At 49.4% G+C, this 11,012-nt stretch overlaps 1 pseudogene; it reads left to right on the forward strand.

Annotated features, from left to right (window-relative positions):
* LOC135533604 (glutamate receptor ionotropic, NMDA 2A-like) overlaps positions 1-9,590 on the forward strand; it is a 27,118-nt pseudogene extending 17,528 nt beyond the window's left edge.
* The last annotated feature ends 1,422 nt before the right edge of the window (positions 9,591-11,012 follow it).

An 11,012-nucleotide genomic window follows, 5' to 3' on the forward strand; every position in this document is an offset into this window, starting at 1 on the left:
AGATAGTGAGGAGGAGGAATCAGGAGAGAGATAGAGATCAGGAGGAATCAGGAGAGGGAGATAGAGAGGAGGAGGAATCAGGAGAGCGAAATAGAGAGGAGGAGGAATCAGGAGATAGAGTGGAGGAGGAATCAGGAGAGAGAGATAGAGAGGAGGAGGAATCAGGAGAGCGAAATAGAGAGGAGGAGGAATCAGGAGAGAGAGATAGAGAGGAGGGGGAATCAGGAGAGAGAGATAGAGCGGAGGAGGAATCAGGAGAGAGAGATAGAGAGGAGGAGGAATCAGCAAAGAGAGATAGAGAGGAGGAGGAATCAGCAGAGAGAGATAGAGAGGAGGAGGAATCAGGAGAGAGAGATAGAGAGTAGGAGGAATCGGCAGAGAGAGATAGAGTGGAGGAGGAATCAGCAGAGAGAGATAGAGAGGAGGAGGAATCAGGAGAGAGAGATAGAGTGGAGGAGGAATCAGCAGAGAGAGATAGAGAGGAGGAGGAATCAGGAGAGAGAGATAGGGAGGAGGAGGAATCAGCAGAGAGAGATAGAGAGGAGGAGGAATCAGCAGAGAGAGATAGAGAGGAGGGGGAATCAGGAGAGACAGAGAGAAGGAGAAGGAATCAGGAGAGAGATAGAGAGGAGGAGGAATCAGTAGAGAGATAGAGAGGAGAAGGATTCAGGAGAGAGAGGAGGAGGAATCAGGAGAGACAGAGAGAAGGAGAGGAGGAGGAATCAGGAGAGAGATAGAGAGGAGGAGGAATCGGCAGAGAGAGATAGAGAGGAGGAGGAATCAGCAGAGAGAGAAAGAGAGGAGGAGGAATCAGGAGAGAGAGATAGAGAGGAGGAGGAATCAGCAGAGAGAGAGATAGAGAGGAGGAGGAATCAGGAGAGAGAGATAGAGAGGAGGAGGAATCAGGAGAGACATAGAGAGGAGCAGGATTTAGGAGAGAGAGATGGTGAGGAGGAGGAATCAGGAGAGAGATAGAGAGGAGGTGGAATCAGGAGAGAGCCAGAGATGTGGAGGAATCAGGAGAGAGAGATAGAGAGGAGGAGGAATCAGGAGAGAGATAGAGAGGAGGAGGATTTAGGAGAGATAGATGGTGAGGAGGAAGAATCAGGAGAGAGTTAGAGAGGAGGAGGAATCAGGAGAGATAGATAGAGAGGAGGAGAAATCAGGAGAGAGATAGAGATGAGGAGGAATCAGGAGAGAGATAGAGAGGAGGAGGATTTAGGAGAGATAGATGGTGAGGAGGAGGAATCAGGAGAGAGATAGAGAGGAGGAGGATTCAGGAGAGAGAGAGATAGAGAGGAGGAGTTGTCAGGAGAGCGACAGAGAGGTGGAGGAATCAGCAGAGAGAGAGAGTGATGTAGAGGAGGTGGAATCAGGAGAGAGATAGATAGAGACAATGAGGATTTGGGAGAGAAAGAGAGAGATGAGGATGAATCAGGAGAGATATGGAGAGAAGGAGGAATCAGGAGAGAGATGGAGAGGAGGAGGAATCAGGAGAAAGAGATAGACAGGAGGAATCAGAAGAGAGAGATAGAGAGGAGAAGGAATCAGGAGAGAGAGAGATAGAGAGGAAGAATCAGGAGAGAGAAAGGAGGAGGAATCAGGAGAGAGAGAGATAGAGAGGAATAATCAGGAGAGAGAAAGGAGGAGGAATCAGGAGAGAGCGATGGTGAGGAGGGGGAATCAGGAGAGAGAGATAGAGAGGAGGAGGAATCAGGAGAAAGAGATAGAAAGTAGGAATCAGAAGAGAGAGATAGAGAGAGGAGGAATCAGGAGAGAGAGCGATGGTGAGGAGGGGGAATCAGGAGAGAGAGATAGAGAGGAGGAGGAATCAGGAGATAGAGAGGAGGAGGAATCAGAAGAGAGAGATAGAGAGGAGGAGGAATCAGGAGAGAGAGAGGAGGAGGAATCAGCAAAGAGAGATAGAGAGGAGGAGGAATCGGCAGAGAGAGATAGAGAGGAGGAGGAATCAGCAGAGAGAGATGGAGAGGAGGAGGTATCAGCAGAGAGAGATAGAGAGTAGGAGGAATCGGCAGAGAGAGATAGAGAGGAGGAGGAATCAGCAGAGAGAGATGGAGAGGAGGAGGTATCAGCAGAGAGAGATAGAGAGGAGGGGGAATCAGGAGAGACAGAGAGAATGAGAGGAGGAGGAATCAGGAGAGAGATAGAGAGGAGGAGGAATCAGGAGAGAGATAGAGAGGAGAAGGATTCAGGAGAGAGAGGAGGAGGAGGAATCAGGAGAGACATAGAGAGGAGCAGGATTTAGGAGAGAGAGATGGTGAGGAGGAGGAATCAGGAGAGAGATAGAGAGGAGGAGGAATCAGGAGAGAGAGATAGAGAGGAGGGGGAATCAGCAGAGCAAAATAGAGAGGAGGAGGAATCAGGAGAGAGATAGAGAGGAGGAGGAATCATGAGAGACATAGAGAGGAGCAGGATTTAGGAGAGAGAGATGGTGAGGAGGAGGAATCAGGAGAGAGATAGAGATTGTGGAGGAATCAGGAGAGATAGATAGAGAGGAGGAGAAATCAGGAGAGAGATAGAGATGAGGATGAATCAGGAGATATAGATAGAGAGGAGGAGGAATCAGGAGAGTGATAGAGAGGAGGAGGATTTAGGAGAGATAGATGGTGAGGAGGAGGAATCAGGAGAGAGAGATAGAGAGGAGGAGGAATCAGAAGAGAGAGATAGAGAGGAGGAGGAATCAGGAGAGAGAGAGGAGGAGGAATCAGGAGAGAGAGATAGAGAGGAGGAGGTATCAGGAGAGAGAGAGGAGGAGGAATCAGGAGAGAGAGCGATGGTGAGGAGGGGGAATCAGGAGAGAGAGATAGAGAGGAGGAGGAATCGGGAGATAGAGAGGAGGAGGAATCAGAAGAGAGAGATAGAGAGGAGGAGGAATCAGGAGAGAGAGCGATGGTGAGGAGGGGGAATCAGGAGAGAGAGATAGAGAGGAGGAGGAATCAGGAGAGAGAGATAGGGAGGAGGAGGAATCAGCAGAGAGAGATAGAGAGGAGGAGGAATCAGCAGAGAGAGATAGAGAGGAGGGGGAATCAGGAGAGACAGAGAGAAGGAGAAGGAATCAGGAGAGAGATAGAGAGGAGGAGGAATCAGTAGAGAGATAGAGAGGAGAAGGATTCAGGAGAGAGAGGAGGAGGAATCAGGAGAGACAGAGAGAAGGAGAGGAGGAGGAATCAGGAGAGAGATAGAGAGGAGGAGGAATCGGCAGAGAGAGATAGAGAGGAGGAGGAATCAGCAGAGAGAGAAAGAGAGGAGGAGGAATCAGGAGAGAGAGATAGAGAGGAGGAGGAATCAGCAGAGAGAGAGATAGAGAGGAGGAGGAATCAGGAGAGAGAGATAGAGAGGAGGAGGAATCAGGAGAGACATAGAGAGGAGCAGGATTTAGGAGAGAGAGATGGTGAGGAGGAGGAATCAGGAGAGAGATAGAGAGGAGGTGGAATCAGGAGAGAGCCAGAGATGTGGAGGAATCAGGAGAGAGAGATAGAGAGGAGGAGGAATCAGGAGAGAGATAGAGAGGAGGAGGATTTAGGAGAGATAGATGTTGAGGAGGAAGAATCAGGAGAGAGTTAGAGAGGAGGAGGAATCAGGAGAGATAGATAGAGAGGAGGAGAAATCAGGAGAGAGATAGAGATGAGGAGGAATCAGGAGAGAGATAGAGAGGAGGAGGATTTAGGAGAGATAGATGGTGAGGAGGAGGAATCAGGAGAGAGATAGAGAGGAGGAGGATTCAGGAGAGAGAGAGATAGAGAGGAGGAGTTGTCAGGAGAGCGACAGAGAGGTGGAGGAATCAGCAGAGAGAGAGAGTGATGTAGAGGAGGTGGAATCAGGAGAGAGATAGATAGAGACAATGAGGATTTGGGAGAGAAAGAGAGAGATGAGGATGAATCAGGAGAGATATGGAGAGAAGGAGGAATCAGGAGAGAGATGGAGAGGAGGAGGAATCAGGAGAAAGAGATAGACAGGAGGAATCAGAAGAGAGAGATAGAGAGGAGAAGGAATCAGGAGAGAGAGAGATAGAGAGGAAGAATCAGGAGAGAGAAAGGAGGAGGAATCAGGAGAGAGAGAGATAGAGAGGAATAATCAGGAGAGAGAAAGGAGGAGGAATCAGGAGAGAGCGATGGTGAGGAGGGGGAATCAGGAGAGAGAGATAGAGAGGAGGAGGAATCAGGAGAAAGAGATAGAAAGTAGGAATCAGAAGAGAGAGATAGAGAGAGGAGGAATCAGGAGAGAGAGCGATGGTGAGGAGGGGGAATCAGGAGAGAGAGATAGAGAGGAGGAGGAATCAGGAGATAGAGAGGAGGAGGAATCAGAAGAGAGAGATAGAGAGGAGGAGGAATCAGGAGAGAGAGAGGAGGAGGAATCAGCAAAGAGAGATAGAGAGGAGGAGGAATCGGCAGAGAGAGATAGAGAGGAGGAGGAATCAGCAGAGAGAGATGGAGAGGAGGAGGTATCAGCAGAGAGAGATAGAGAGTAGGAGGAATCGGCAGAGAGAGATAGAGAGGAGGAGGAATCAGCAGAGAGAGATGGAGAGGAGGAGGTATCAGCAGAGAGAGATAGAGAGGAGGGGGAATCAGGAGAGACAGAGAGAATGAGAGGAGGAGGAATCAGGAGAGAGATAGAGAGGAGGAGGAATCAGGAGAGAGATAGAGAGGAGAAGGATTCAGGAGAGAGAGGAGGAGGAGGAATCAGGAGAGACATAGAGAGGAGCAGGATTTAGGAGAGAGAGATGGTGAGGAGGAGGAATCAGGAGAGAGATAGAGAGGAGGAGGAATCAGGAGAGAGAGATAGAGAGGAGGGGGAATCAGCAGAGCAAAATAGAGAGGAGGAGGAATCAGGAGAGAGATAGAGAGGAGGAGGAATCATGAGAGACATAGAGAGGAGCAGGATTTAGGAGAGAGAGATGGTGAGGAGGAGGAATCAGGAGAGAGATAGAGATTGTGGAGGAATCAGGAGAGATAGATAGAGAGGAGGAGAAATCAGGAGAGAGATAGAGATGAGGATGAATCAGGAGATATAGATAGAGAGGAGGAGGAATCAGGAGAGTGATAGAGAGGAGGAGGATTTAGGAGAGATAGATGGTGAGGAGGAGGAATCAGGAGAGAGAGATAGAGAGGAGGAGGAATCAGAAGAGAGAGATAGAGAGGAGGAGGAATCAGGAGAGAGAGAGGAGGAGGAATCAGGAGAGAGAGATAGAGAGGAGGAGGTATCAGGAGAGAGAGAGGAGGAGGAATCAGGAGAGAGAGCGATGGTGAGGAGGGGGAATCAGGAGAGAGAGATAGAGAGGAGGAGGAATCGGGAGATAGAGAGGAGGAGGAATCAGAAGAGAGAGATAGAGAGGAGGAGGAATCAGGAGAGAGAGCGATGGTGAGGAGGGGGAATCAGGAGAGAGAGATAGAGAGTAGTAGGAATCAGGAGAGAGAGAGATAGAGAGGAGGAGGAATCAGAAGAGAGAGATAGAGAGGAAGAATCAGGAGATAGAGAGGAGGAGGAATCAGCAGAGAGAGCGATGGTGAGGAGGGGGAATCAGGAGAGAGAGATAGAGAGGAGGAGGATTCAGGAGATAGAGAGGAGGAGGAATCAGGAGAGAGAGATAGAGAGGAGGAGAAATCGGGAGATAGAGAGGAGGAGGAATCAGAAGAGAGAGATAGAGAGGAGAAGGAATCAGGAGAGAGAGAGATAGAGAGGAAGAATCAGGAGAGAGAAAGGAGGAGGAATCAGGAGAGAGAGAGATAGAGAGGAATAATCAGGAGAGAGAAAGGAGGATGAATCAGGAGAGAGCGATGGTGAGGAGGGGGAATCAGGAGAGAGAGATAGAGAGGAGGAGGAATCAGGAGAAAGAGATAGAAAGTAGGAATCAGAAGAGAGAGATAGAGAGAGGAGGAATCAGGAGAGAGAGCGATGGTGAGGAGGGGGAATCAGGAGAGAGAGATAGAGAGGAGGAGGAATCAGGAGATAGAGAGGAGGAGGAATCAGAAGAGAGAGATAGAGAGGAGGAGGAATCAGGAGAGAGAGAGGAGGAGGAATCAGCAAAGAGAGATAGAGAGGAGGAGGAATCGGCAGAGAGAGATAGAGAGGAGGAGGAATCAGCAGAGAGAGATGGAGAGGAGGAGGTATCAGCAGAGAGAGATAGAGAGGAGGGGGAATCAGGAGAGACAGAGAGAATGAGAGGAGGAGGAATCAGGAGAGAGATAGAGAGGAGGAGGAATCAGGAGAGAGATAGAGAGGAGAAGGATTCAGGAGAGAGAGGAGGAGGAATCAGGAGAGATAAATAGAGAGGAGGATGAATCAGTAGAGAGATAGAGAGGAGGAGGAATCAGGAGAGAGAGAGGAGGAGGAATCAGGAGAGACATAGAGAGGAGCAGGATTTAGGAGAGAGAGATGGTGAGGAGGAGGAATCAGGAGAGAGATAGAGAGGAGGAGGAATCAGCAGAGAGAGATGGAGAGGAGGAGGTATCAGCAGAGAGAGATAGAGAGGAGGGGGAATCAGGAGAGACAGAGAGAAGGAGAGGAGGAGGAATCAGGAGAGAGATAGAGAGGAGGAGGAATCAGGAGAGAGATAGAGAGGAGAAGGATTCAGGAGAGAGAGGAGGAGGAATCAGGAGAGATAAATAGAGAGGAGGATGAATCAGTAGAGAGATATAGAGGAGGAGGAATCAGGAGAGAGAGAGGAGGAGGAATCAGGAGAGACATAGAGAGGAGCAGGATTTAGGAGAGAGAGATGGTGAGGAGGAGGAATCAGGAGAGAGATAGAGAGGAGGAGGAATCAGGAGAGAGAGATAGAGAGGAGGGGGAATCAGGAGAGCGAAATAGAGAGGAGGAGGAATCAGGAGAGAGATAGAGAGGAGGAGGAATCATGAGAGACATAGAGAGGAGCAGGATTTAGGAGAGAGAGATGGTGAGGAGGAGGAATCAGGAGAGAGATAGAGATTGTGGAGGAATCAGGAGAGATAGAGATGAGGATGAATCAGGAGATATAGAGAGAGAGGAGGAGGAATCAGGAGAGTGATAGAGAGGAGGAGGATTTAGGAGAGATAGATGGTGAGGAGGAGGAATCAGGAGAGAGAGATAGAGAGGAGGAGGAATCAGAAGAGAGAGATAGAGAGGAGGAGGAATCAGGAGAGAGAGAGGAGGAGGAATCAGGAGAGAGAGATAGAGAGGAGGAGGTATCAGGAGAGAGAGAGGAGGAGGAATCAGGAGAGAGAGCGATGGTGAGGAGGGGGAATCAGGAGAGAGAGATAGAGAGGAGGAGGAATCGGGAGATAGAGAGGAGGAGGAATCAGAAGAGAGAGATAGAGAGGAGGAGGAATCAGGAGAGAGAGCGATGGTGAGGAGGGGGAATCAGGAGAGAGAGATAGAGAGTAGTAGGAATCAGGAGAGAGAGAGATAGAGAGGAGGAGGAATCAGAAGAGAGAGATAGAGAGGAAGAATCAGGAGATAGAGAGGAGGAGGAATCAGCAGAGAGAGCGATGGTGAGGAGGGGGAATCAGGAGAGAGAGATAGAGAGGAGGAGGATTCAGGAGATAGAGAGGAGGAGGAATCAGGAGAGAGAGATAGAGAGGAGGAGAAATCGGGAGATAGAGAGGAGGAGAAATCGGGAGATAGAGAGGAGGAGGAATCAGAAGAGAGAGATAGAGAGGAGGAGGAATCAGGAGAGAGAGAGGAGGAGGAATCAGGAGAGAGAGCGATGGTGATGAGGGGGAATCAGGAGAGAGAGATAGAGAGGAGAAGGAATCAGGAGAGAGAGAGATAGAGAGGAAGAATCAGGAGATAGAGAGGAGGAGGAATCAGAAGAGAGAGATAGAGAGGAGGGGGAATCAGGAGAGAGAGATAGAGAGGAGGAGGAATCAGGAGAGAGAGAGGAGGAAGAATCAGAAGAGAGAGATAGAGAGGAGGAAGAATCAGGAGAGAGAGAGGAGGAGGAATCAGGAGAGATAGAGATATAGAGGAGGAGGAATCAGGAGAGATAGAGATATAGAGGAGGAAGAATCAGGAGAGAGAGATAGGATGTGGGCATTTGGAAGGGAGGAGGGGGGCTTGGAGTGTGGATCTGGAATTGGCATCTCCTCCCCCCTCCTCCCCTCAGTTCCCCCTGTTAGTCTGTCTAGCTAGTCTACAGCTCTGTGACTTGGTAAATGGAAGGACAGACAGAAAGCCAGACCTACAGACAAGACGAGGAAACAGACAGGGAGACAGACAGACAGACAGTGAGGTAGCCATAGTGTTGCCGAACCAGGGGGAGAGATGAAGAGGGGGGGACACACAGCCTAACAGAGAGATGAGGGGAGAGGAGAGGAGAGGTGAGGAGAGGAGACAGGGGGAGACAGACAGCCTGACAGAGAGATGAGAGGAGAGGAGGGGTAGGACAGGGGGAGACAGACAGCCTGACAGATGGTTGGTGTTTGATGTGGCCACTACGCCTCTTATCATGACAAATATGGCCACCAGCATATCTGGCAGGGAGAGGAAGAGGAGAGAGGAAAAGGAGAGAGGAAGAGGAGAGAGAAGAAATAGAGAAGAGGAGAGAGAGAGACAAGGTAGAGAGACGAGAGAGAGAGAGAGAGAGAGAGAGAGACAAGGTAGAGAGAGCTTACAACAGAGAGCTGGAAGAAGTCGGTCCTGGTTTGACAGGTCTCGAGAAGAGTGATGGCTGGGTAGATCTAGTTTAGTGAGAGCTGGGTAGAGCTAGCTTTGTGAGGGCTGTGTAGAGCTAGCTTTGTGATGGCTGGGTAGAGCTAGCTTAGTGAGGGCTGTGTAGAGCTAGCTTCGTGAGGGCTTTGTAGAGCTAGCTTCGTGATGGCTGGGTAGAGCTAGCTTAGTGAGGGCTGGGTAGAACTAGCTTAGTGAGGGCTGGGTAGAGCTAGCTTCGTGATGGCTGGGTAGAGCTAGCTTAGTGAGGGCTGGGTAGAACTAGCTTAGTGAGGGCTGGGTAGAGCTAGCTTAATGAGGGCTGGGTAGCGCTAGCTTAGTGAGGGCTGTGTAGAGCTAGCTTAATGAGGGCTGGGTAGAGCTAGCTTAGTGAGGGCTGGGTAGAGCTAGCTTAGTGAGGGCTGTGTAGAGCTAGCTTAGTGAGGGCTGGGTAGAGCTTGCTAAGTGAGGGCTGTGTAGAGCTTGCTAAGTGAGGGCTGTGTAGAGCTAGCTTAGTGAGGGCTGTGTAGAGCTAGCTAAGTGAGGGCTGTGTAGAGCTTGCTAAGTGAGGGCTGTGTAGAGCTTGCTAAGTGAGGGCTGTGTAGAGCTAGCTTAGTGAGGGCTGTGTAGAGCTTGCTTAGTGAGGGCTGGGTAGAGCTAGCTTAGTGAGGGCTGGGTAGAGCTAGCTTAGTGATGGCTGGGTAGAGCTAGCTAAGTGAGGGCTGTGTAGAGCTAGCTTAGTGAGGGCTGTGTAGAGCTTGCTTAGTGAGGGCTGTGTAGAGCTAGCTTAGTGAGGGCTGTGTAGAGCTAGCTTAGTGAGGGCTGTGTAGAGCTAGCTTAGTGAGGGCTGTGTAGAGCTAGCTAAGTGAGGGCTGTGTAGAGCTAGCTAAGTGAGGGCTGTGTAGAGCTAGCTTAGTGAGGGCTGTGTAGAGCTAGCTTAATGAGGGCTGGGTAGAGCTAGCTTAGTGAGGGCTGGGTAGAGCTAGCTTAATGAGGGCTGGGTAGAGCTAGCTTAGTGAGGGCTGGGTAGAGCTAGCTTAGTGAGGGCTGGGTAGAGCTAGCTTAGTGAGGGCTGTGTAGCGCTAGCTTAGTGAGGGCTGTGTAGAGCTTGCTGAGGGTATTGGTACGCTAGGTCAGAAATGGGCTGTGGGATTTGTAGTTTATACACTTTGGGAGTTGTAGTTTATAAAACTTGTGTTTACAGGTGAACGGAAAACCTGCCGGTGAGGGATTCTGGGTATTTCTGATTAGTGACTCTGCACATAGAAAATATAGCAACCTTGCTTTTTTTTCTTTTTTTTAAAAATTCTCTTTAAAACTAAATTTAGTTTTAACGTAATAATAACCCGTTATTTCAGATCCTTTATCCTCCTTTCCATCTTTCGAAGTTATAATGTTTTAAATATTCACTCGGCTTAATTATTTAGCATGTGTTATATTCAGGGTGTGTGGTTGGCACCACTTTGTTCAACTCTAAATGAACGCTGGTCTCACTGACTATCAACGGAGGAGGGATTAACCTCTGCATTCTGGAGGTGAAAATAAACGGACCTGAGTTTTAGTAACAGTTTTGGATTCTGCTACTTCTTCTTCTCCCCTCAAACAAAACAGAGGAAGAGGAGGAGGAGGAGGGTGGCCAGAGAGCGAGAGACCAAACCCCCCGAACGGCGTGCCGAACGCTCTGTCTCTCTTCTCTCTCTCAACTCGCCACCGGACAGAGCTGGCGTGGTTTTTTTTTTCTCTTTTTTTTTGTGTCTTTCTATCCCCTTGGAAACAGGGTACTTCCGAATCTCCACGACAACACGTTGTACGCTATCGGACTACGACGACAACTTTGTAATTCAAAAACAACTGTTTGTGTGTCAGGCAGTCAGTCCTCTTAAAGTCTGTCTCCGTCTTTGCTCCTCCACCCCAACCTCGGGACTGAGGACAGCTGGAGGAAACCTCGGGGTGGGCGGGGTGTGTGTGTGTGTGTGTGTGTGTGTGTGTGTGTCTGTGTGTGTGTGTGAGGATATGTGTCTATTGTCTCCATCATCTGTCTGTCTGGTAAACAGCATGATAAAACCTTGACGCCTGAATTTTTTTTTTTACTTTCGTGTTTTCCTGTTACAACCTTATCAACGCAGACACACAGATATGCAGATATCTACACACACACACACACACACACACACACACACACACACACACACACACACACACACACACACAAGTATGTAGCATCGTACTGTACAGAACATCAAACCCTCTCAGCAACTCATGTGACTCTTTTTGATTGGTTGATTAATTGTATCGAATCAAAAATACCTCAGGATGGTTTTGTTTGTTTCAACGTGTAGCGACGCGACGCGATACGACAACACACACGCTAA

Source organism: Oncorhynchus masou, unplaced genomic scaffold, assembly GCF_036934945.1.
Source record: "Oncorhynchus masou masou isolate Uvic2021 unplaced genomic scaffold, UVic_Omas_1.1 unplaced_scaffold_2500, whole genome shotgun sequence".
Lineage (NCBI taxonomy): Eukaryota > Metazoa > Chordata > Actinopteri > Salmoniformes > Salmonidae > Oncorhynchus > Oncorhynchus masou.